Source organism: Pseudopodoces humilis, chromosome 4, assembly GCF_049639895.1.
Source record: "Pseudopodoces humilis isolate 2021_Gansu_Grassland_sample_001 chromosome 4, ASM4963989v1, whole genome shotgun sequence".
NCBI classification, from domain to species: domain Eukaryota; kingdom Metazoa; phylum Chordata; class Aves; order Passeriformes; family Paridae; genus Pseudopodoces; species Pseudopodoces humilis.
In genome coordinates, this window is record NC_142203.1 from 43152618 (window position 1) to 43178268 (window position 25651).

Consider the following 25651-nt stretch of genomic DNA (forward strand, 5'->3'; position numbering starts at 1 on the left):
AGAAACAAAATGAGAGGCAAGGAAGGTGAGCCTCTGGTCCAAGCCGACAGGCTCAGTGCTGAAGAGGACTTGAGAACGGGGCTAAGACAGGCTGAGAAAGCTGGAGCTGTTCAGCCCGCAGGAGAGAAGGTTGCATGGAGATCTCATAGCAACTCTCCAGTATCTGAAGGGGTGCTACAGGGAAGCCAGAGATGAACTCTTTGTCAGGAAGAGAGGTAAGATGAAGGATAATGGGTACAAATGAAAGAGAGGAAATTTAGTTAGGAAGAAATTTCTTAGTGTGAACCAGAGCCTCCCTGTCGCAAACGGGCCAAGAGGTTTTTTTTTCACTCTCCGTGCACCAGCACGGCCTCGCACGGCCCCAGAGCGACACGGAGCCCGGCACATTCCCCGGCAGCCGCGTCTCCTGCGGAGCCGGGACCACGAGCCCAGCTTCTCCCCCGGCCCGTGCCGCAAACAAGCTCCCAGAGCGCCCTCGTCCGCAGGGCGAGGGGAAGCGGCCGGGGCGGCGGGGAGGGGCGGGGAAGGCTCTCCGGACGCCCAGCGGGTGGTCCCGACGCCGGGCCCCCGGGGCGGGCGGGGGGGAGGAGCCGCCGGGGGGAGGAGCCGTCCCTCGGCACCGCCTCCCGCCGTCATCTGCCGCGGGAGGCGAGCGAGCGAGGCAGTGCCGGCCGGGAGCGCCGGGGGCGGCAGCTCGCTCCCGTGTCCGGCCTCGGCGTGCTCGGCGGGGCGCCGGCGGCCAGGGGACGCCCCGCAGGAGCGGTGCCGGTCCCGGTGCCGGTCTCGGTCCGGCCGCGGGCAGCGCGGAGCTTGCCCTGCCCTGCCCTGCCCTGCCCTGCCCCGCCGTGTGTCCCCTGCTGCGGGCGCGGCGTGCGCGGGGACTGCGGCGCGGGCTCTCCGGGTTTGTCTGATCATGTTTTTACTGCTGCTCTATCCGGCCCCGGGGGGAGGGCTGGGGGGAAGGCGGGCGGCGCAGGGCGGAGGGCGTCGGGGCCCCCGAGCCGGGCTGGGGCGAGTGCTGAGCCGCGGCGGGAGCCGCGGGTCCCTGTCCCCGCTGGGAGCCCCGCGGCACCCAGGCCTGAAGAACCGGCTGAAAAAGTGTCTCGTTCCTGTTCTCTGTGTGTGTGTGTGTGTACGTGTCTGTGTGTCGGTCGGTCGGTCTGTCTGTCCGTCTGCCTTCCTTTTGGGAGGGGGGAGATTTTTCTGTGAACTTCCACGGACTTTTCAGTCTCTTGATTGTGGGATTGCATCAGTTCAAGGAAAAAGAGCACCCAACGGCATGTGGGGGTATGGTGGGAGGTAGATTGCTGCCTGCCTGAGGCGCTGGCCATTCCGGAATTGAGCTCTGCTGCAGCTGAAGGGGCTTTTCCAGGTGCGCGCAGCCCATCCCCATGGAGGTCCGGCTGGGCGCTGCGGGGAGAGCGGGGCTGGACTCAGACCTTTCTGCCCAAGAGGCTGATTTTCCTGAATAGAGTCTGTAGAGCTGTAAAGTCTTTAAATAATAGATTTACCTGTTAGTACCGTGAAGTGACTTCTGTAAAGTAGCAATCCCTCCAATACTTTGCTTAGGTGATCAAAGGTTTTTGAGTTCACCTCTGCCCCCCTCTTTTCTCTTCAATGGTGCCTTTTAAAAGCTGTGGTACATGCTGTTGCTTTAGGAAAACTTGGTGTTGTTATCACTCCCTAAGGAAATGTAAATATACTCGTTTCATGTTGCTTCTGAAAGGATATTGCTTCAGGTGAAGAAACAGAGGGTTTGTTCCTTCTGTTTTGTTAGAGTCACGTATTTATGTGGGTGATTCGGCACTAACATTTGGATACTGTAAGGTGAAGAGGGCCTAGATCAATGTTAAAACCACAGAAATTCTTCTTAAAATGAACCTACCATAAGGTGCACTGGCAGCTGTGAAATTTTTGAGTATGTGTTGTAGCGCCCACTGCACTTTTTTATGTAGCATTGTAAATGTATTGGATGTTTGTTTCATAGTTGATTATGGTGGAGATGCTTTATAATGAAGTTTATTAAATTGTGTCTCAAAATTCATCCATTTTCAAAGTGGACAATGCATGTTCTGGTGAATGCCTGATGTAGTTGTTACTCTGACTCTTCCAAAACATAAATAATACCTAATTTGTCACATCTTTCTCCACCCACATATTTTTTCCTATTCATAATCTATTGGTTTTTTTCCTTATAGGCATTTCAAAACTGATTCAGAAAAACCAAAATAAAAGACAATTATTCAAATGTCTTTTGCTCTTAAAGATCAGTGTCTAATAATTAATTTATTGTGAGAAAATTAAACAAGATTGTAAAAATGTTCCTCTTAATTATTTTTATTTTACTGTATAACATCTCTTTCCTTGATTTGTTCCTTCCTGCAATTAGAGAAAACAGGGAGTTGAAAATCATATTCTACATCTAGGAATTGATTGTTAAACCATTAAAAGCAGCAGGAGGTTTCTTTCTCCAAGTTCATTGGGTGGTAATTAAAGGCTGTCTTTAGTTATATATTTGGATATTCTTGATATTGGAAGAATTGAAACATGTGCCTAAGAGTAAGAATTTGCTCACATGCTTTACTGTAATAGGGTAAACCCCCACAGTGTGTTTGTGGAATGGTGTTGATTTCTCTTTTTCTTATCTATCCTCTAGGGAGCTAAAGGGTTTATTTTTTTACTTTTGACAGCAGTAGGATGGGCTAGAAACTATAAAAACTACTTTCTCTGTGGTCATGTAGTGTGCTGCATGTACTGTTGAAAATGTGCTTACCAATTCTTCCAGTCCTGGACGTACTGTACCTAATCAGTGTGTGTTTATATTATATTCTGTGTAACCAAGGCACATTAGGTGTGTTGGCATTCTTGGCTACTTTAGAGTAAATGCTGGCAACAACCTTTCCTTGGGCAGCTGTTTACAAGGCACAAGGTATCCCCCTTTCCCCCCAGCTCACGTTTTGGTTTTAAGGGCAGATGAGAGCTGGCACAGCTTCCATGCCCTTTTCAGCACCCTGTGCAGTACAGTGCTGTGCTAGCAATTGTGGAGAGCTTGCCTAAAGATTTGTCTTACACAGTGATTGAGGAATGTATACTTGGTGTTGCAGTGTGATTGCTTTGATTATGTGATCACCTCCTATGAGACGGTGACCTGCTTGGTGGTTGAGGGAAAGGCTGTGGATGAAGGCTACATGGACTGAAACCTTTGATACTGTCTCCCACAGCATTCTGCTGGAGAAGCTGGCAACCCAGGGCTTGTCCAGCTGCTCTCTTTGCTGGTTAAAACAACTGGCTTGATGGCCAGGCTCAGGGAGTGGTGGTAAATGGAGTTACATCCAGCTGGTGGCTGGTCACAAAGGATGTTTCCCAGGGCTCAGTGAATCTTTAAGATTTTTATTGATGGTCTGGATTAGGATCAAGTATACCCTCAGTAAGTTTGCAGGCAACACCAAGCTGGGTGGGAGTGTTGATCTGCTTGAGGGTAGACAGGCTCTGCAGAGGGATCTGGACAGGCTGGATTGATGGGCAAGGCTGGGGCTATGAGGTTCAACATGTCATACCAGGTCCTGCACGTGGGTCACAACAGCTCCATCAAGTGCTACAGGCTGATGCAGGGTGGCTCCAAAGGGGTCCAACAGAAAAGGACCTGGGGGTGCTTGTGACGGCAGCTGAACATGAACCAGCAGTGCCCAGGTGGCCAAGAAGGCTACTGGCATGCTGGCCTGTACCAGCAGTGGTGTGGCCAGCAGGGCCAGGGCAGGGATTGTCCCCCTGCACTCAGCACTGCTGAGGTTGTAACTCAAATCCTGTGCTCGGTTCGGGGCCCCTCACTGCAGGACAGACATTGAGGTGCTGGAGCATGTCCAGAGAAGGGCAACAGAGGTGGTGAAGGGTCTGGAGCACAAGCTTCTCACTTCTTCTGTGAGAAGGGTTGAGGGAGCTGGGATTGTTTGGCCTGGAGGAAAGGAGGCTCAGGGGAGTGCAAAGGAGGCTGAAAGGAGGGTGTAGCCAAGTGGGGGTCATTCTGTTCTCCCATGTAACAAGCAATTGGGCAAGAGGAAAAGGCCTTAAGCTGAGGAAGGTTTAGATAAGGTATTAAGGAAAATTTCTTGGCTGGAAGGGTGGTCAGACGTTGGAGAAGAGTGTCTAGGACAATAGTTGAGTCATTGTGCCTGGACACATTTAAAAAATGGGTAGATATGGATCAGTGGTGGACCGGGCACAGTCAGGTTAACAGCTGGACTCTGTGACCTTAAGTGTTTTTGCCAGCTTAAATGATTCTATGATTTTACTGCTTGTAGTTATGTGATGCCATATTTGAAATTTATATATTGTAGAAGCTAAAAAGCAAACTTCAGTGATCAAGCAAAATAAAATATGCATTTAGGAGTATATTGATAAGCAGTTGGGTACATGTTTTATTGATTAAAACCCCATATTGCTTCATAGCAAGCTCTACACAAGTTAACAGCAATTAAATGCTTTTTTAAGTTAAGCTTTTGCTGGCAGTAGCAAGCAGGAATTGGGAACATGGTCTTCATGTCTTCTCTGCTGGACACCCTGTCATTCAATGCTAGGTACAGTTTGGACCATTCCTTCTCTGAGTGTAATTTGTATTTGAATCAGTTTTGTACTCACTACTTGTTATGGGCTCACACCACTGATACTCTGAATTTTATTTTTTCTAGATAGATCAAGTGTCTGATTTGTCATTGCAGATTCCTGCTGTGGTTATGTGGTCACATGTGTTGTTTTATTCTTCACATTTGTCCAGTCCCGAAAGAGCCTTTTTCCTCGTATGTGAGCAAGAAACTTGAAGTCCTCCTTCATTGAGCTGGAAATTGCATTTTTTTTACATTCCCTTTTCATTTTCCTGTTGTGACTAGAAAACTGTATCAACCTGTTGCGAGGTACAATTTACCATTTTATTGTTATTTCTTCCTTGCAGTAAAGCTGGTCTGTTTTGCTTCTCATCAGTGAAGTAGGAGGAAGTTGCAGGTGTTGCAAGTGCCTTGTATATTGTCACTATTGTCTAGATGTGCTTGTGTTTTGTATTTTGAAATACGAAATTTTTAGAAACCAAAAGCAAGAGTAAGTTCACAGTAGTTTCTTCAGTGGGTCACAGCTATGATCTGCATCATAATCAAAAACTAAGTTAGTTGGAAAATTTTTTGTGGTGCTGTGCATTTGCATAGTCATAGGATGCTTCTGTTTAGTAAAGCCAGATCTGGATGATGGCCATTTTATTAAATATGCTCATTTTTTTGATAGCTCTTTTAGCTCAAGATTCATGCATTTTGTGATTGCATACCACCTGGCCAACCTCCTGTTTGGTACTCTTTGTTTTTTTATGTGATCCTTGTTACTGCAGTATTTTAAACACTAGAGATAGTGATGTACCTTTAAAAATGTCTCTTTAAGACCAGAGAACACACACATTAGACACCCTGGAGCTGAGGCACAGAAGCTGAAAAATTCATTCAGTGCTGTATAAGAAGTGTGTGACTGCAGATCAAAACCCAGTGTTGGTAAGATGATTTTTATCCTCTTCTAAAGGAGACCAGCTCACTGTGAATCATAAAACTAATCCTATGAAAAAAAGTATCAGGTTTCTGGAATCAGGTTCCACGTGGCTCCTTTTATCTTTATGCAAACTTAGGAGCTGGCAGCGTTTCAGCAAGGGAAAATACAAATTGACAAGTCTGTGTTGATGTCCTTTTGTGGAGCTTTTAGTTTATGATCACAAGTATATTATACATTATGAACACAAATATAGAGATCCTTTGATCACACAAATTCTTAAAATCAATACCCTTCAACAGCAGAAATCTTGGTGTAAAGCTGGCTGTTATTAAGCCTTGTTAACAGCTCCAGAACCTTAACTGTGCTGTTTGAGCTGAAGAGAACTGCTGCCATTTAACATTACAGCTTGGTGAGCAGCGCAGTGTAACGAGATGTTGCCCTCAGCACCAAACAAACCTGACTGAAAATGCTACAACTGTTGTGGCAGCTTGCCACTGTTTTGGCTGTGGTTGCACAACTGTTGGTAAGGCTTTGTGATAATATCGGATCACTGAATGGATATGAATTAAAAATAACTTCGCGAGAGCAAGAGAAACCAGTGTGAAGGGCAGCTGTCCTTCACCTGGCTCTTTAGCTGGGGCAATTTGCAGGTTCAACCTGCATTTGTGGGGTTGTGCTGTGGTGGGGTGTAAACAGCAGGGGACAGGTGTAAGAGGAAGGGAATTCATAGACTGAGACTTTATAATTTCTCTTGCTCTTGAGAAGATGATTGAGCATGTGAAATTGCTGTTGGTGTTCATTTAGTCTAGTCAAGAGAGAAACTGCTTGGTTTCACTAGCTTGGTACAGCCTCATCTGCAGCCTGAGATGCATCTCACATCTCACTTTCTGTGCCCATCAGGGCTTTTTTTTTCTCCTTTTTTCTTCCCCCCCCCCCCCCCCCATCTTGTTGCTGCTACTTTATAGCAAAATTATCTACTTTTACTACTCTGTAGCAAGCCCATGGTCAGTGCCTGCCAAGGGAGGGAATGGACTGGATTCTCCTCACATTGTATACAGAGATTCCCATCCTTCACTATCTGGGAAAGTAATTTGTTGTTTTGTTGTTTTTTTTCCTGGTGCATTTGTTTTCACAATCAGCTCTTGGCCTGAGCACCAGTGTGAATCAGCTAAATGCCAGAGGATACATCCATGCAGCTAGATGATAACTTAACTACAGGGGAGCTACAGGCCAGTCAGTCTCAACTCTGTGCCCAGCAAAATCAGGGCATAGATCCTCCTGGGAATGTGCTCAGGCACATGGAAAATAAGGATATGTTTTGTGCCAGCCAACATAGCTTCACTAAGGGCAAACTGTGCCTGGTAAATTTGATAGCCTTCTCTAAAGGGGTTATAGAATTGGTACTTAAGGGCAGCTGACACTACCTACCCAGACTTACACAAAACATTGCCACTATTCCTTGTCTCTGAAGAAACATGGATTTGGCAGGTGGACCACTTGCTGGCTAAGGAATTGGCTGGATGGTCACTCAGAGAGCTGTGGGCAATGGCTCAATGTCCAAGTGGAGAGCAGTGGCGAGTGATGTCCTCAGGGGCTGGTTTTGGGACCGGAGCTATTTAACAGCTTTGTTGGTGATGGGGACCATGGGATGGAAAGCACCCTCAGCAGCTACATGGCAGCACCAAGCTGTGTGGTGGTGTCAACATGCTGGAGAGCAGGGATGGTGTCCAGTGGGACTGTGACTGGCTTGAGAACCTCATGTGAACCTCATGTAGATCAACAAGTCCAAGTGCAGTGTCCTGCATGGGGATTGTGGCAATTCCAAGCACAAGTACAGGCTGGCAGGAGAATGGATCAAGAGCAGACCTGGAGAGAAGGGCTTGGGGCTGCTGGTTGATGAGAGGCTGGACATGACCCAGGAAAGTGTGCTTGCAGCCCAGAGACCTAACCACATCCTGGGCTGCATCCAGAGCAGCGTGGGCAGCAGGGCCAGGGAGGGGATTCTGCCCCTCTGCTCTGCTCTGCTGAGACCCTGCCTGCAGTGCTGCATCAGCTCTGGGGTCCCAGCACAAGGAGGACATGGAACTGTTGGAGAGTCAGAAGGAGGGCCATGAAGATGATGTGGGGGCTGGAACAACCCTCCTATGAAGACAAGCTGAACAAGCTAAGCTAGGGATGTTCAGCCTGAAAAAAAAAGAAGGTTCTTGGGAGACCTTAGAGAAGCCTTCCAGTACCTAAAGGGGGCCTGCAAGAGAGCTAGTGAGGAGGGACCCGTGACGAGGTAATTTAGGAGTACAACAGTGGGGAATGGCTTTAAACTGAAAGAGGGTAGGTTTAGTTTAGCTATTACAAATAAATTCTTTACTGTGAGGGTGATGAGGCACTGGAGGGGGTTGTTCAGACAAACAGTGGATGCTCTGTCCCTGAAAGTGTTCAAGGCCAGGTTGGATGGGGCATTGAGCAACCTGGTCTGGTGGAAGGTGTCCCTGCCTGTTGCTAGTGTGGTTGGAACTAGATAATGTTTAAGAATGGTTTGGATTGAAAACATTCTATGATTCTGTGATTAATTGTAGGAGGGGTGTGCCTGTCACTCTCCAGGTCTCAGGGTAGCTATTCCCAGCAGCAGCATCTGGGGGATCAGGGAGATACCAGCAGCAGCATGGCAGTACCAGGTCTGTACTGAGGCTGGCAGCCTGTGCTGGCCTCTGGTCTGTGTCTGCAGCTCTTGCTGACTGGCATGTGTAGAAAAGTTTCCCAGTGCTGGAATGGCATTGCTGTTTAGTTATGGAAAATCTTGAGAAGTCTCCTGCCATTAGCCACTGGACCACGAGAACCAATAAATGTTTGCTCTTGGATTCACTGCAAGCTGTTGTTTCTTCCCTAAAAAATCTAAGGCTGATTTACTTTCAGTTTGTGAAGAGGCCTAACTGAATGAGATAGCACATCTCAAACTGTGGTTTGACAGTAATAGGGTCATAGGCTATATGTCAAATGATCTTTTGTTGGTTTTCTGAAGATTTCTGCTGATTTCTTGGTGATTTGGAGGGAAGTTTGTAATTTGCTGGCTTACAGAATTTGGGAAATGTAGGTTTTTTGTTTGTCTTTTTTTTGCCCTAGTGAACTCAGTTGCTGGTAAAACATTTTTAACAGTCATGAGCCAGAAAATTTGGAAGAAGCCAGGTTTTTATTTGGATAGTGTAAAAATCCATTGCAGCTACCACTTCTGTCTATCTCCAATTAGGAGATTAAGGAAAATATTTATTTTGCGTCAGAAGAACAGTCTTCATGGCTATGTACCTCCTCTAACCCAAGCTGTAAAGATGCATAATTGAAAGGGTTCTGAGAAATTTGTGGGGCTCCTATTAGAGCTATATTGAAAATCTTCAAAGGATGATTGAGCTAAATGGTAAGATTATGGGATTTCCCAGTTACTGCTAAGCTAACTTCCTGGTGTCTGCAGATGCTCTTCCCTTTTATACCTAATTAAAGTCTTAATGTGTCATGAGTCAGAGCTTTTTACAAGAGTAATGCGGTGGCCATCAAAGCCAAGGCCCATCAAAGCCAAGGCCGTGGCCATGTTGAGTCTGGCAGGGAGCACTACACAGAAACGAAACTGTCTCAGAAAAGAACACTGAACTTCATTTTCAGTAGTGCTGTCTGAGTTAAGTTTTTTGGATCACTGTATTACTTAGTTACTTCAGTATCAAATTTGATATTGAGAACTCTGTCAAGGGATGAATCAGTGGTGTTGTGATCTATTAGCGTCTGTTTCTCTTCCTCTAGGGTTTTACAAATTTGAGAACTTGCTATTGTTTTGTCTGAATACACAAATATTTATGTATGCATAATTCTAACAAAACATTGCTGAGAAAATATATAGTCCAATCAGCCTTTTCTCTCCAGTATGTTTGCTGACTGTATTAGAAGAGATTTATCTGAGGATGGAGGGTGAAAATTGCCTTCTAGGCTGTTAGAGATGTTGCCATGAGAGCAGGCTTTTGGAGTATGAGTCAAGGTAAAGATCACTATACCTTTACTCTCTTCATTGTGCAATGTATAATCAGCAGGTCCACACCTGCAGGTGCTGATTGGGATCTCTGTATTTCTTTGTGTTATGTTTTATGTGAGATTCTTCACTGAGCAGTGGGGATGGTGTGGCGATTGTCTATTGCTCAGCTGACCCAGCTTCTGGTCACCCGGCCGCAGAGAGATTCTGTGCTTAAACAAGTAGCCTGCAGAGAAAAAGGCTCACGTGTCTCACTGTGCATGAAGGAGCACAGCTTTATGACAAAACTGAGTTCCTAGCTTCTGCCAAAACTCGTGTCTTTGCTTGATTTAGAGTGATGTGCTAGTCAGTATGGGTAACTGTATAAGGTATGTGACAGGGCATGAAGGCCAGCACACAGAGAAGCCCTTGAGGGACTGGTACTTTAGCTCTTTACCCCCCACACAGCTTTGAAGAAAAGAAACTTTCACATTTTGAATGGTAATGGGAGCTCCTGGGAGGGAAGAGATCTGTCCACCAAGTTTAGTCACTTTGGTCAACATGAAAACAAAGGAAGTATTGTGAAGAGCTTTTTGGCTAGAAAACAGTAAATCTTCTCATGGGAGTCTGCAATTTCTGGTTTTGTTTTTAGTACAAACATGATGACGTAATGAAGTCATCTTGTTAAATAATGATACTTGTATGTTTAATGTTATCAGTTTTTGTTTACACTATAAACTTTTCTGCCAGCTATTCATAGGTTGCTGTAGTAGGACTCTTAAGTACTGCAATGGAAAGAATATTATTATTTATTTCTCAGGAGCTATACAAATCTAAATTGGAAACTTACTTTGCTTAGAGGCTTTGCTGGTCTTTCCACTAGAAATAATTTTGAACTACTGGGAATGTGGATGAGTCAGGGTCGTAGTCTTTCTGATCACTTTTTCTGTGATTGTTAGACTTCTGCTGAGATTTGTGGTGCTGCTTGCATACAGAGATGTGGTGCTTCTGAGACTTAAATCTTCAGGCCTTGTCAGTGTGATGATTCTTAGTTTATGCAGAAAGTAGAGATGGCATTCTTAAAAATGTGTCTGTTTTCTAGGCAGAAGAGCAACACACAGAATGTTACTGCAGGGTTGCAAATAATGGAATCTTAGTAAAAGATATTAAAAGTCCCTAAAACTGAAGCACAAATACCTGTGTAATTTTAAGAGATCTTCTGTTATTCTGATATAACTGGACAAAACAATGCGAAGTTTTAGTGTTGATGTGAAGGAGGAGTCTGAGACCTCTTCAACAAAACAAGCCATCCAATCAGAAGAAGGTTTTAACTGACAATGTGAGCGGCAAATTGTTTTTGTATCATTTATATGGGAGTACCTGCTAAAATGTTCACTGTTGAACAAATTGGTTTTTAAAAAAATATAAGTGTATTTTCAGAGCCAGGTCTAAGGAATGGGCTGTTTATAACTATTAATATAAATTATATTACATATAATTATATTATATATAATTATATATTATATATATTATATAATATATAAATTTGTATTATACATAAATTACAAATATTTAGGTTAAGATGGTTCACATACTGCTTCTCATCTGAAATGTATTTCTTATTCTTATGAATAACATAAGAAATGTATGAATAACATAAGGAATGTGAAACAAGAGACTTTTAAGTCTTATGCTTAAGTTTTTGGGGAAAAACCCCCAAAACTCCAATAGTAGGAGGACCGTCCTACTTGTTAGCCTGCAAAGCTTTAATTAAGTCTTGGAGTATTGTAAGCTGTCATCTCTGCTCAGTCCCAAGCTCTCTGGCAGGAATTATGTAGAACACAGGCAACTAATTTTGACCTGTCTGTGGAGAAATATTTTAATTGTCTGCATATGAAAGAGTAGATTCAGTGTACTGTGGTGTTGTCATGCAAAATAGCCAAGAAAGAGTGTCTAGCAGGTCTGGGTGTTTTGTATGGCTGTCCCAGGCCTTTGTTTAGTGTTTACAAGATTGGTTCTCTTTCTCTAGGTTTCTATCCTCCTAGAGAACATAGCAGGTTTTGCTGTGTCTTGGTGTCTATCTAGGTGTGACTTTAGTTGTGGTTTTCATACAGTTGTGCTGGAGTATGAAGTGTTACTGCTAACAGACAGAAGATCTAGGACTGCCTGTGTTATTTGACTGCCTCTTTATAGCAGAGTAGCAAAACTGGAAGCTTTGAGCAGCAAATGAATACTTTGAGTCAGCTACAGCCCATACAGCCTGCAATGAGGGCAATGTTTCCTTCATTTTTTCCTTCTTACCTCAGCGGACCAGGTTGTTATTATTGTTATAATTATGTGAGCACAGGCCTTCTTGTTGTGCTGTTATTAACAAAAGTGAGCACACAGAGCTTCGGGACAAAAGAAGAAACATATTTGAAACTACACTTCAGAGTTACTGGTTCCCAGCTTCCGATCATTGCGTTCTGCTAGCAGCTGAACTGATCAATTCACTTCCCCTTTTCAGTAGCAACCCAGTAAGTCACTAAATTATTGCTTTGCTGATTAGTATTCTGACTTTTTATAGGCTTGTTTCTAAAGGGGTATCTGTGACATGCATTTGTCTCACCCCTAGTTTTAAAAGATACTCTGCTTGCTGTGGGAGGCTGATAGTGTTGTAAGACAAATGTACGGCGCAACACCAAGGAAGGAGATTGCTTAAACACAGAGATAGCAATGTACATTAGCAGTGTTTTCATACTATAGAAATAATTTTAAATGTAGTTTAAAATGGAAACAAGAGCCATCATATGCTTGGTCTCTGGGAGCTCCAGCACCTAGATTTAGCTGTATTTCTTTGGGGTCTGAAGTCTGTTGTACTAAAGCCCAAACAGAACATCTCTTGAATGTTACTGACTTCTGAGTTTATAAGTCTTTTCCTACTTTTGATAGGTATTTTAACCTACCCAGCTTCTGTTTCATGTGCTTTATGTCACAGAAGTGACAGGAGCTCTACATGGCGGAGGATTGACATGTCAAGCTGATCATCTGAGATCAGTACCCTCTTGGCCATAGTTTCTCCAGAGGAAACGTTGTGTAAGGATTCTTATAGTAATTTTCTTCTTTGAACTTGCTCAAGAAAGGTTGCTGTAGTTTAAGTGCATTTGTGATCAAACTGTGACTTTGGTGCCAAAGCAGTTGTGTATCATGGGAATATCCTACCTCATATTTTTTGGTACTTGAATTTATTTACCTGTGATGTAAGTGATAATTTTTTATCAGCTGTTTGAGCATATGTGGAAGTCAATTATTAACTAGTAAGCAGCCATGAACGTGTGCACAGTTACTAAGTGCAGTTACCTTCATCACTCATCTTGATTCCTTACACTTTGTGCATATACACTGCACAAACTATCTGTAATTCAAAATTGCCCTTTGCATCTTATCACTGATGCAAAAAAGATTTTTGCTTTTTACAAATTTTCTATATAATCATAGCTCTCTAGACTACTATTACATAGTTATATAGCTCCTTAACTAACTGTAGTACTGTCCTACCCCTTCACTTAGATTTTAGAGCAATAAGCTGACCTTCATGTAATCTTATTTAGTCTTGCCTCTATAGTGGGCCAAGGACATCTCATTTTCTCCAAGTATCACAGACATAATAAAATGTGTGATTAGGAGCTGGGGAGGTGGAGGGGGTTTAAATAGGGGCAGAACCAAAAGTGGAGGGATTACTTAATTAACTATTCCTCTAATTGGATGATTTCTCTTAAGTATGCTAATTTTTTTAAACTTACAAAATTGTCAGGGTCCTTTATTATGTGTGCATTTCACCATATTTGCATATGAGGGACCTTCATTAAAGGTAACCACTTTTTGTCATCTTAATATTGTTTGTCTTGTGACTTGGATCATGGTTCCAAGTTCCATGTTCCGATCTGCAGCAACAGTAATCTGAAACCTGTGGTGTACAGGTGAAACCTCGTACACAGATTGAAATGGTTCTTCTACCAGGTCATGGCTTTTCCGTACTTCCTGCATTTCTGTTATGTGGGCAAGGACCCCTCTGGCCCTTGCTAGCTGTTTTCCCAACGGCAGTCTTGCCCGTGCCCTAAATCAGCCTTGTGCACAGTGGTGTGGGCAGATGTGCCGCAGGGACAGCATCGGGCAACATTGCAGTGTCGATGCAGGTGACTGATGGCAAGGACCTTGGTGTCTGGGGGACGTGTAATGTGGTACCATAGAGAACTGATGCACATCCATAATGTGTGCCTGGTTTGGGTCTATGTTAAACTTAAAAAAGAGTAGTGAAAGTCGCCTGGGATTGAAGGGCTGTCTGATCTCTTTGGTTGGGATGTGACACCGTAAAAAGGAGTGTAGCTTTGTATGTTTCATTCTTCTCACATGAGGTTGTATTTGAGTAATTAGAACTTCTATTTTAGCAAAAAAGTTACTAGGAAGCAAATATCTCTTTTGTTAAATTAAGGGAGTGTGAATTGTAGGACAAAAAAACCCATCTGTACTAATTGGTATTGGTAGCTAATTTGTTACACTTATTTTTTTTTTAAATAATAGCATATATTGCCAAGTCATAATCCAATTTAGATTGTACATTTGCCTTTTAAAAGGAAGATGCTCACGTTTAGTTTAGTTTTGTGTTGGTTTTTTTTTCATCACCCTGAGACAGGCTACTAAAAACAATGGAGTGATTTATTTCAGAAACATAAGCCATAGTAATTAAGATAAGACACCTTTTAAACTTTTCCCATGCATGGCATTATTGCAGCTCTTACTGGAGCTGAATTTTACCTATTTATGACTGCATCCCTGTACTAGGCTGATTTTGTTGTCAGAAAGGTCTTGGAAGTCACGAGGACACAGCAGTGTCGAGCTGCTTATATGTTTTTCCAAAACTTAGGGGGACTTTCATGTAGTTGCTTGGGGTTCAAGGAAAAGCTTAAATCTAAAATAATCATATTCAGTTCATTTTCATCTGAAATTATCTGGTCTGTTCATATGCTGTTCGTACATGCATTGTAGAACTTTGTGTTGCATTTATGTAGTTAACAAATATTACCTGAAGTTCCCTCAGTGTTGATGCTATTTCTGTTATTAAAATATTTCTGACTTAATGTGGAGTTATCAGGACAGTACCACTGCCTATGGCAAGTATGGAAGCACACAAGTACATCGTCTGTTTAGTACAGTTAAACGGGAGGTTAAAATGCCAGTCATGATTTTAGATGAAGTTAGATGTATAATATCAGACTGCAGTAGGAAATAACTTATAAGTTTTTTGCTTGGCTTTGAGTTGTTGGTTTGTTGGGGGTTTTTGGTTTTGTTTTGGCTGTGGGGAGTTCTGTTTTATTTGGGGGATTTTTGTTTGTCTTTTAGTTTGTTTTGTTTGTTTGATTGGGGGCTTTTAGTAGGAATTGTTTTTTGTTTTTTGGGGGGTTTTTGTTTGGGTTTCTTTGAGGTTTTTTTGTCACAGCACTACATGAATAGAAGGATGTTGTTTACCTGCAAATAAATGGTGGTAAAGTCCATGACAAGAAGTGTGGTTCATAAATGTTGAGTTAAAAATAAAAGATGCTTTAGGATAATTTTGTTGGTTGCTATTGAGCAATTTCTTGATTTTTACACAGATCTTCAAAGCAGAAAAAGTTTAACTTCAAACTTGAGATGTAATTACAGGGATATAAATTACTTTCAGGGGTTGTTTGTTGAAATGCAAACATTTTTCTCAGTGTTTTCAACACTCTTACTATTGTGCCAAAGTATCACAAATGACATGAAATCTGCTAGAAATGTGTTTTTAGGAAGTACTTTGACAGAGTAAGTAACTAGGTTTAGTAAAAAAATGAGACTTAATTTTTGCATTTGCAATAATCTCTAAGGATCCTAGTGGCAAGTGACAGGCTGGAATTTAGTAAGTGCTCGGGTTTAAACTCTGTTTAAGTAGCAACCGCATGAAATACTTGGATGTTTGCTTGCAGTGCTCTTAGAGTTATTTATCTTTTTCTGCAGAGTGCATTTGACATAGTGGGGATTGTTGCATTTAAAAGCAGCAAAAGTTCTTTTTTCAGCAAAAAGGCTGAAAAGGTCAGAAGCAAACAGAGTTTGACTTAATTGTTTGGCCTAATTGAAATGAGCAGCAGTTGTTGATACAGGGAGTTGGATGTTCAGAGTCTTTCTGTGGGACCTCAGAAATACTCAGTATGAACATTGATTCTGTGAATTTGTTACTTCCACCTATCAGCTGTAAGTGATATTTAGAATGGGTTTTGCAAACTCTGAGAAATATGGTGTAGTATGAATCTACAAAGTGAGAATGATAGTATGTCTTTGATTGACTGAAGGCTGTGATTTGCAGGAGCATGCCCAAACTTGGAAGGATGAGGAATAAAATCTTCAGTGGTTTTCTTAAAGCTTTTATGAGGTTTGCTAGACACAGTGTCTTCAGCATTAAAATTAAATGTAAATTTTCAAATGCAAGTTTTACAGAGCACAAAATGCAACTTCCCATTTTGTTGAAGAATTGAAGATAGATGTTATTTGGAAATGAGTAGTTCAGCAATATACGTTTAGTTCTTGTAGTCTCAGTTCTGGTTGTGTAGATTTTTGCTTTTTACAAAGGTAACTGGAGGTAAAAACTTTTCATGAGATGCAACACATAAGGCCTGGGCTGGGTAAGTTTTTTATTTTTTATTAAAAGCTTGCACTTAGATTGTCAATCCTCTGCAACAAGCTGTCCCTTAAAACATTGACAAAATGTGAGGAGAAAATCAGTGCTAACCAACCCTGTAAGACCCACTGATTTGCTGCAGCTCCTTGTGGCAGAAGTGAGGATTCCAAAAGTCCAGCCTTTCATGTGAGAGACTCTTAAGGACTAAATAAGCAAGTTGTAGGAGCTGGAACTGGAACTGTAATGGCTAACAAGAATCGAAGCACAGTGTAGTGAGGACAGGGTTGGGTGAGACCCCATGACTGAGGCCCATTTCCACCTGTTTGTTTCCATCTGTGTTTTGTCACTGTGTTGCAGGAGAGTGGAGCCTGTTGCCTGTCTCTGTGGGATAAACAAATGCAGCCTGTGATCCTGCTTGTGCTGTAGGGTTTCTCAGAGATGCCAGCAACACACATACTCAGATTTCACTAGTAAAATGTCTGTGATGTCTACTGGGCCTTGACCATTTATTTCCTGACTTATATTCTGTTAGGTGACTTCTTATTTGTACCTATGAAATATTGGGATCTATTCTGTTCTGCCACACACATTCTCTTGACACACAACACTGTGTACACGTAAGTGAGAATCAGACCTGGTATTCAGGCAATAATTGGCAAAGCCAGCAGTGGTGTTGGGAGGTCTGTGATGCTTCCATCTGTTCGTTTACCTTAGCTTCAAGAGAAGATCTCTCTGCAGGGAAAGCAAATATTTTAGTGAACTTAATGCTGAGACAGCAAACCATCATTTCAGATGTGTGTAGAGAGTATTAAATGTAGAGTGAGAAGAAAAATACCATTTGTTCCAGTGTTGACTTTGTTGCCATGATAGCAGCTGGAAAAGGTGACTGACAACAGTAGCAAAAGCCAACTTACAAGGAATATTACTCTTAAGTATGCTGGGAATAGTATTTGGGAATTGTATGTATGAGATAAAGTAATCTCAATTGTATTGTGTTTTGCTGAATTTATATCAAAAATCAGCATGTGGTCATCTTTAAAAATCAGTGTACAATGACAAACTGTATCCCTACGTACCTGGTTTCACTGGGAAGAGAAATCCCAATTCCTGTTCAGCCAGAATTGGATTTATTTGGATGTGGCCCATGAGACACGGTTGGCACTGCAGTTCCTGTACCTCATATTGAAAAGATTATTTTTCTTTCTGTGTAGCAATACAGCTTAAGGATACCACTAATTGACAGCAATTTTGGTTAATCAAAGTCTTACAAAAATGCAATGAAAAATAGTTTGTCTGTTTAGTTGGTATAATAAAGAGAACCTGAAAGCCAACAGTTACTCAGATCTAGCACTATTGCAGTGCCACATGATAAATTTTTAGTTTATTTGAATGCCGTATAAGACTAAGTTACAGTCAATTTCTCTTAATGAAAATTCACAGGTTTCCAACATCAGCTATGCGTTGGAGAGGCTACTTGTTACTCCTGATTCATATTTCATATTATGCCATGAATTAAAAAAATACGGTATTAAATTTGCTTTGATATGGTTTGTATCTCAGATATTGCAAGAACTTCATTATGCCATTATTTTATAGTGTCCTATTGCTTTTGATGCTCCTGTTCAGTAAAAAGGTATCTTTTTTGTTGTAAGAGTTACATGGGAACAAATTACTTGTCCATTTCACAGTTCTGATATTATGTTCAGTTGAGGATGTTTTTCAGTTTACTGCTGCATGTTAGCAACAAATTGTATTTTATAAGCTTTATCTGTATGTGTGCCATCGATTTAGTGGAAGGTGTTCCTGACCTTGACAGGGAATTAGAAATAGCTGAACTTTAAGGTCCTTTCCAACCCAAACCATTCTGTGATCATCATAATATAGCTAGATAGTGTAGTATGTAACAGATAATGTAGACAGAACACGTAATATATATGTGTACACATTTTATATGCATGTATAAAGGCATTATTCAGCTTACTTATAAAGGGCTTTTCTGAACACAGGTAAGATTTACATTTTATGTATTTCTTTTCATCCCAATTTGCCTGCCTAATGGCTTAAAAATGTGCTTTTACAGAGATGAAAAGCATATGCTATTTTCAGAAGTCTGCTCTGAACAGTGGTATTTTTAAATTCCTGTTTGTTTCTAGTAAAATGCAGGTGATTGACCACAAGTTTGTGTGTACTTACATTATAGTTTTTTCTATCTTGAATTACGTTATGGAGGTGGAGGGATGGCTGTTGAGAAGGTAATTTCAAGCAACATTTTATTGGAAAATGTGTGAATTAGGGTGACTTTCCTCCCACCTCAGTTTTATTTTGATCCTGTAAGAACTTGAACACATCTTGCAGTTTTCTGTGGTATTGAATGTATAAACTTTACATGTTTCTTGGCCTGTAAGTGTGCTTCAACTACATGAATGATTCTGTCTCTTGCTACATGTCCCACTGCTACAAGGAAATCCAGACATTTTTGCTAAGGTGCATAGTGCCTCCTTGAAGTTGTAACTCAAGAAAGCTTCTTGTAAGCATGTTAGAATTCCTAATGTACTTTTTGTGCAACTCAGATACTGAAATTGAAAAATACTCTTTCCAGTTTCACTGTTGAAGCATGAATGGATTTTTGCTGTGCAGGCATGAAACCAGTAAGCACTCCCTTTTCAGATTTCCTTAGCTATCAAGAAAGGCGGGCAAAGCTGTACTCCAGATCTTTGCAAACTGATGGTTAAGCCTGACAACCAAAAGAAGGAAAAATAAAGATTCTTATCTGTCATGGTGCTTCAAGAGGCATGCTCTGGTTCAGAAGCAATTGTACTAAGTGCAGTTAATACACTGTTTTCATATGGGGTTGTAAGAAACTGAGCTGCTTTTGTGAGTTTTAAAAATATGTCTCCTCTGTGCTTATTGCTGGCCTCTCATAAAGTGTGGCACAGGTAGCCCTGTCTGGAGCTACAGCATATCGCAGATGCAGCCTCTGCGGCCTTCTCTTTTTTTCAAATCCATGATTTCTTAAATCCAGGACTTTGAGTCTATGCTAAATGCAGCTTCAAAACCTACTATTTAAAGACAAAATAGTTTTTTTTTAAAGTTTCATTTGAGATAGCTCTATATTTCTAACTTGAGGAATTTCCTTAAATATCATTCAGAGACAAAGTGCCTGTTGTAGAGTTGTGCACTAGTGGTAACTCATGCATGTCATTTGACAATAAAAAGTTTTAGCAGTGGAAAATCTTAGGAGGGAGAGTGAGTATCAGGTTGAGGATGGTGGATAAAAAGCCTTCCATTTTCTAGTCTGTTGCAGAACCACACATTGTTTTCCCCTGGCTTTTTTGCACAGCATACAGATGCATCAATAACTCACTTACCTGTACTTTATCTGGCAAGGTAATTTTCTGGAATGACGAACCTACCTCTTCTGCTTCTTGTGTTTATCTTTGTGTTTTCCTTATTCTCTTGAGACTTGGATAATACAATTGTTTGGGGTGACATTTACAGAGATCTATGTAGCCTGGCTCCTGTGTGAGATGTGAAATACTTCAGGCTTTCACTATTTATGCTCTGAAATGGTGATGAGAGACATCGTATATATGAGGATAAATACTGCTTTTATTTAAGTATGTGTTATATATACATTATATATGTTATTTATGTATAATAAAAGCAGCTTTCACTGTTTTGGTTTTTTTTTACCTATTACAATAGTCATGAGGGCTGAATTTTGTCTGACTAGAAGATACTGGATTTGTACCACTTTATTGTATTCTTAATAGGTAATGCAACAAAACTAAGATGTGCATTTACTAACAAAGTGGTATGCTATTGTTTCCTTAGGATTAGTTTTCCTATTCCAGGAGGTTATTTCTGAAGCTACTGCAGTACAAGTGGGGGGTTTGTCCAAGTTGTGACACAAGAACTTCCACCTTTTTTTTTTTATTTTTAAATTTAAAAACGCAATCAAAAAAAAGATCACATTCTGCAAGCAGGCAAGCATCAAAGCAATTTCACAAAGGCTGTAGTAATGCAGGAAGTAAGGGAAACACATTTCTTCAGAAACAACTTGCTTCTCTTATTTTTGAGACATTTCTTGTGACACTGAAAGTTGTTCCTAGATATTTTATAAATGTTGTCCAGAAACACACTCGGAGGAGTATATGTGGGCCTTAGTCAGTCTTGGCAGTACCATTGCATTTCTGAAAATATTACAGGCCAGTGGAAATAATGGTGCATGGTGCCAAGTGATAGCAGGAAGCTATATTGGGAGAAGAGTGCATGAGGGTAGTGGTGAAGCTTTCTCATATAGGAGCACACATACTGCAGCATACTGTCAAAATAGCATTGATTTAATGAGTTGCAAAGGCAGCCTCTTGGACTTTTATCTCAAATTTAACACTGATAAAACAGTGTGTTCTACAAAAAGCCTACATGGAATGTATTTATGGAATGTCTTCATGTTCAAAAATATTAATAAATTTCTTTTGACACTGGGTGTTGGCGTGGGGTGGGAAATCATGCTGCATTTTTTCCCTTATTATTAAATATGTATATTCCTGGTAAGAATTATATAACAACAAGCTGCAAAATGGGAAGAACAAATGTGTTTCAAGTTATCCTGAGAGAATTAGTATAGTTAATGGTGAAATTTGGAGATTAAGCTAGAAAATGTCTAGCAGGACTGTAGATAATTTGAAATCACAATGATAGTCCAGATGCTAAAAATTAGTTTTTTACCAATTACACTGAGTTCACAAAGGAACAAACCTGACAGATGACATATTTGTAGCTAGAAATTATCATGTCCAGGATGAAACAGTGTGAGAAAAATTCAGGCCTCTGTATGGTGTCTTCTCCTCTGTGGGATAAGAAACAGAGGCCTCAGGCACTGCATTTTGAGTGTGGTGCTTCATGTTTGCACCTTGCAACAGACAGAGTGAGGCTGAGGTCTGTGCAAAAAAGCAATAAGTGGAGTCCTCTGCTTCAGTGAAGCATACACAGACTAGTTCTGCTAGTGTAGGATGAATGTGAGAGTGCAAGGTTCTTTCAGTCATAGAAATTCTTTCATATGAAGTATCTTGTTTGTATACAAATAACAACTTCTGTCAGTGCAGAAGTAGGAGGACAACAGTTTCCCTCTCCAGACTGCTATGAACACATCCACTGCAAGGTATATAGAAAGATGATCAGAGGTCTGGAGCACCTCTCCTGTAAAGACAGGCTGAGAGAGTTGGGATTTTTCAGCCTGGAAAGGAGAAAGCTCCAGGGAGACTTTATTGCATCTTCCAGTACCTAAAGAGGGCCTATAAGAAAGCTGGCGAGCGACTTTTGACAAGGCCGTGTAGTGACAAGGGCAAAGGCTAATGGCTTTAAACTGGGAGAAGATAGATTAGATATTCAGAAGAAATTCTTTACTATGTGGGTGATGGGACACTGGAACTGGTTGCCCAGAGAATTTGTGAGTGTCACATCCCTGTCAAAGTCAGGCTGGATGGGGCTATAGCAGCCTGGCCTGCTGAAAGGTGCCAGTGGAGCTGGAACAATATGATCTTTCAGATCTCTTCCAATCCAAGCCAGTCTGTGATCCTATAAACTGCTATACTAAAATTCACACTGGAATGGTGTTTGCTGGAATTGTGGTCATGAGATGTAAATCACAGTAGTGATGGCCTGTGTTTATATCTCAGGGCCTATAGTTAAGCTTGTATGTGACTTAGAAGAAAAACCTATGCATAAAACATTTGCATTTTCTGTTTTTTTTTAATCTGTGATCTCTTTTGTGTGGTATAATTGACAGAGTAAAAGAAAGGTGCATGAGCAGTAGGTGTAAAGTCTCTCTGTTATAAAAATAAAAAGAGGTATTGCAGAGGTAACTTTACTCTCTCAAACCTTTTCTGCTTTATTGTGATTTGGCTTCTCATCCCATGAGTCTAATTTTGGACCCTGGTAATAGAAGTTGGAAACATATTGAAACTTACACCTTTGTCCAATTTGCAAGAACAGTGTAACATGACTTTTGCCAAGTGGAGGTTCACATCTTGCTCCTTTGACTGCTTCCCTTAGTTTAGAGGTTCCTTTTGTAACCATCAAATTATCTGAACAGAGACTATGCAAATGTAACCTTTTGCTATAGATCAGTGTGCACCTTGACTTCCATGTGTGTCTGTTTTGTTTGGAAAAACACTATTTGGAGGGTCATCACAAATGTGAACAGTAATTCTGTCTTAGTTGCCTGATCAGGTTTTAAAATATGCTTTACCAGCATTTCTACTAAAGATCAATATTTTTGAAGTAGCTGTTCAGGAGGACATTTCCCAATATTGACAGCATGTACTATAGTAGAAGCAGTGTTTAATATCTTGCTGAATTTTTCAGTGTGTTTTGTTGCTTTTGTTTTAGCCAAAGCTGTGCATAAAGTTAATAGCTCAGATTGATCCATGTGCAAATATTGCTGTACTTGATGTATTCCTCACAGAGATGCATTAAAATATGCCTGGGGTTTTTTGCTTTTTTTTTTCCCCTTAATTAAAGGAAGGAAAAAATATTGTTTCCTTTGCTTTCTTTCTCACAATATAACTAACAGCTTTTTATTGACTTTTTAAATATATTTTTCCCTTGCCCTCAGTATCCTTTTGACCATTCTAATTTAATGGCACCAAAGGCCTGTTTTTAGCAGACCAAAGGAGAAATCACTTCCTATGTATGATTCCTGTTAACATGTATTTTCCTTCTATGTTTCCCTTGCTCTTCATCCACTACTGGAAGGCTTCCCATTCCTTCTTTCTTCCCTTTTCAATTGCGCACAGTCTCTTCTTGAGTCTCTCCCTTCCCTTCTTTCCCTTTTTGCTCTTTATTTTTACTTTGTTTCCCATCCCAAATCACCCCCTGCGTTCCCTTGCACCCTTCCTCTCCATTTTATGCATAAAAGCCTTCAAAGTGAAAGAAAGAATGCTTTTTAGCTAGATTTAGTTTTCTTCTTGCTGTGAGGACATAAGCAGTGCAAAGGAAGCAAAGAAAGTAAGAGACAGACTTCCAGGAGCCCTGGCTGATTTGTGAGCACAGAAAGGTACACAGCTTCACAGAGATGCATGCCATGCAGGTATGAAATGCCCCTGGAGATTCCTCTTCTGTCCCCCCAGCCTGATACATGTCAGTTCTTGGGAGCTGTATTTCTTATGCAAAATACCTATGCTACCTGTAACTCAATGGCATGGAAGGAGATCCCTCCAAACCCAAGTTTGTCACCTGCTGGGCCCGTTGATGCAAGAGGTTTTTCAGAGACAGGTGTACAAAAATGGACACCTACTGTAAATTTCTACCAACTTTTTTTGGTAGAACAAGATATCAAAGATTAGCTATAAAATTAATTTTTCTAATTATTTAGATTAATTAGAAATTTTAATTACATTTAAATTAAATTATTTAGATTAATTAGAATTTTGCTATGATTTGGGGAAACTCCAGGAGAAGCATCTACCAAGAAAACATTGTTTGACTACTGCCTTACCCCTGTGAGGGAAGATGGATTTGCCATCCACTGCTGGGTTAAGTGTGTGTGTCTTTTATTCTGTTGTAGCCTCACTTCACCATCACCTAGCAACTCCTTCATTCTCTCGTAAAAACCTGCAAGCTCAGACCTGTATCTCCAAAGCAATATTTTTTACTAAAAAAGCTTTTAGTTTGAAGGGAGATATGGATAATGTCCAGTTTTTTTCAGCTTTTATGCCAGACCAGTGTTAGTCACTGCTTGTTAACAGTAGCTTTTTTTAATGTGATTACACTTTCAGACTGTGCTTGTGAGGCATCCTAGTGTCTAGCCTTCCTCTCTGTCACTTTTGCACGTGCATGCACTTGTCCAACTCGCACATGGACACAGAAACAGCCAGAGGTGGTAAACCTCAGTAAAGGCTTTTAGCTGATCTAAAACTAATGGTTTTCTTAAGCTAAAGGCTGTCTTTTACAAGCATTTGTTACACTGTGGTCTGCAAGAAAATTTTTCATGCCACCATCACCATTTTTGTGACGACCTGCTGCACCTGTTCCTGCAGTGAAGGGGCCATCTGTCTGTTCTTTGGCCATCCTTGCTGCTAGAATGATGATGAAGGGTAAGCAGGCAGGGTTGTCTGGCTGGCTCTTGTCTCACAGTATTCTTGCCCTTTATTTGGCAGTCCTTAGTTCCTAATGCTGGGCTATGGCTCAGTGCTCTTATAATGCTGCCATATTGCAAGCAAAATTGAAGACCAGTTTATTTCTATAAAGTAAAAGCATAACCAGCTAGAATGAAATTTTAAAGAATATTGCTTTCCTCTTACATAGCTAATCATTAGTTTCCCTATTCCCAGGAGCAAGATAGAAAACAGAGAGTTTGAGGGACTACACACTGTTAACAACAACTCTTGAAAGGCAATTTTCTGGAAATACGTTTAAAATATGTGCTGTTGAGCATACTGATCTTTGTCATCTCAGACTAAAAACCCCCAATCCAGTAGCTGGTTAAATCATAGACTGAAAAAGGTAGTTAATTTATTTAATCAGATGTTCCAGCAGATTAATGCCAGGTAAGGAATATAATTAAGTAGGCTACTGCATTGTACACCTTAAATTGCAAGAACAATCTGTTCCTGAGAGAACACGCAGACTAAATTGTTGGGGTTTTTCACTTCAGTCTATGGAATCTTTATTATATTCATAGCCATGTTTCATCTTGTCAGAATCTTGTTCTTTTTCTAGTTAACAATTCATAAAGCAGTATACATTGAGCAAAAACTGTGATTAGTGGTGTGGGTTTTTTCTTTCTAAATGCTGAAAGCTGTATTTTTACCTTTTGAAAACTACAGTGTGGGCTGTTAACTGACTTACAGACAATATTGGAAGCCTTTTCTAACCTACTTTATAAAGATGCTTCCAACCCAGTTATAATGATGCAGTGAGAGGTGGAGATACTGTTTCAAAGGGCTTTTTTGAGAAGGAAGGAGGTTCTCAAGAATTTCAGCCTCAAGAATTCAGACACCTTTTTGTGGGAAAATTTGTGGCAAAACTCACATTTATTTTCTTGGATTAGCTCACAGGTTCTCATGTCAGGAGGTTCTCGTGTTGTGTATGGGTCTTCTACAAACTTATTCACCCACTTCTTACTGTTGTTGCTGGTGGTAAACTGTCTTCTTTTTAAGTCCTGTTCATGTGTACATGGATACTTTTAAGGCTAATTTATGTGCAGATGTGTTCATACAGTGATAGCTTAAGATTTTAATTTTTCTATAATATTTCCAGCTAGGTTTTATTTAAAGAAATCCAGCTAGTCATTTGCAAAGAAGTCCCTGGGGAGAGAGACTGTGATGGTGCCTCTATAGTGTTTGTTAACTTGCAATTTCTAATACGAAAATGTTCAAAGTGGTGCAACTATATTGGAGTATAAACAACATCTGAAGAATAATAGAGTGTTTCAGAACTGGCAAAAACATCTAGTAATGACTTCATTTTAC

At 40.9% G+C, this 25651-nt stretch overlaps 1 protein-coding gene across 1 annotated transcript in view; it reads left to right on the forward strand.

Annotated features, from left to right (window-relative positions):
* The first annotated feature begins 728 nt into the window (after positions 1-728).
* Positions 729-25651, forward strand: part of PIP5K1B (phosphatidylinositol-4-phosphate 5-kinase type 1 beta) — a 99212-nt gene continuing 74289 nt past the window's right edge. The window contains exon 1 of the mRNA XM_005522650.3: positions 729-901. The gene's annotated coding sequence lies outside the window, so the exon portion shown is untranslated. The remainder of the gene's footprint in view (positions 902-25651) is intronic.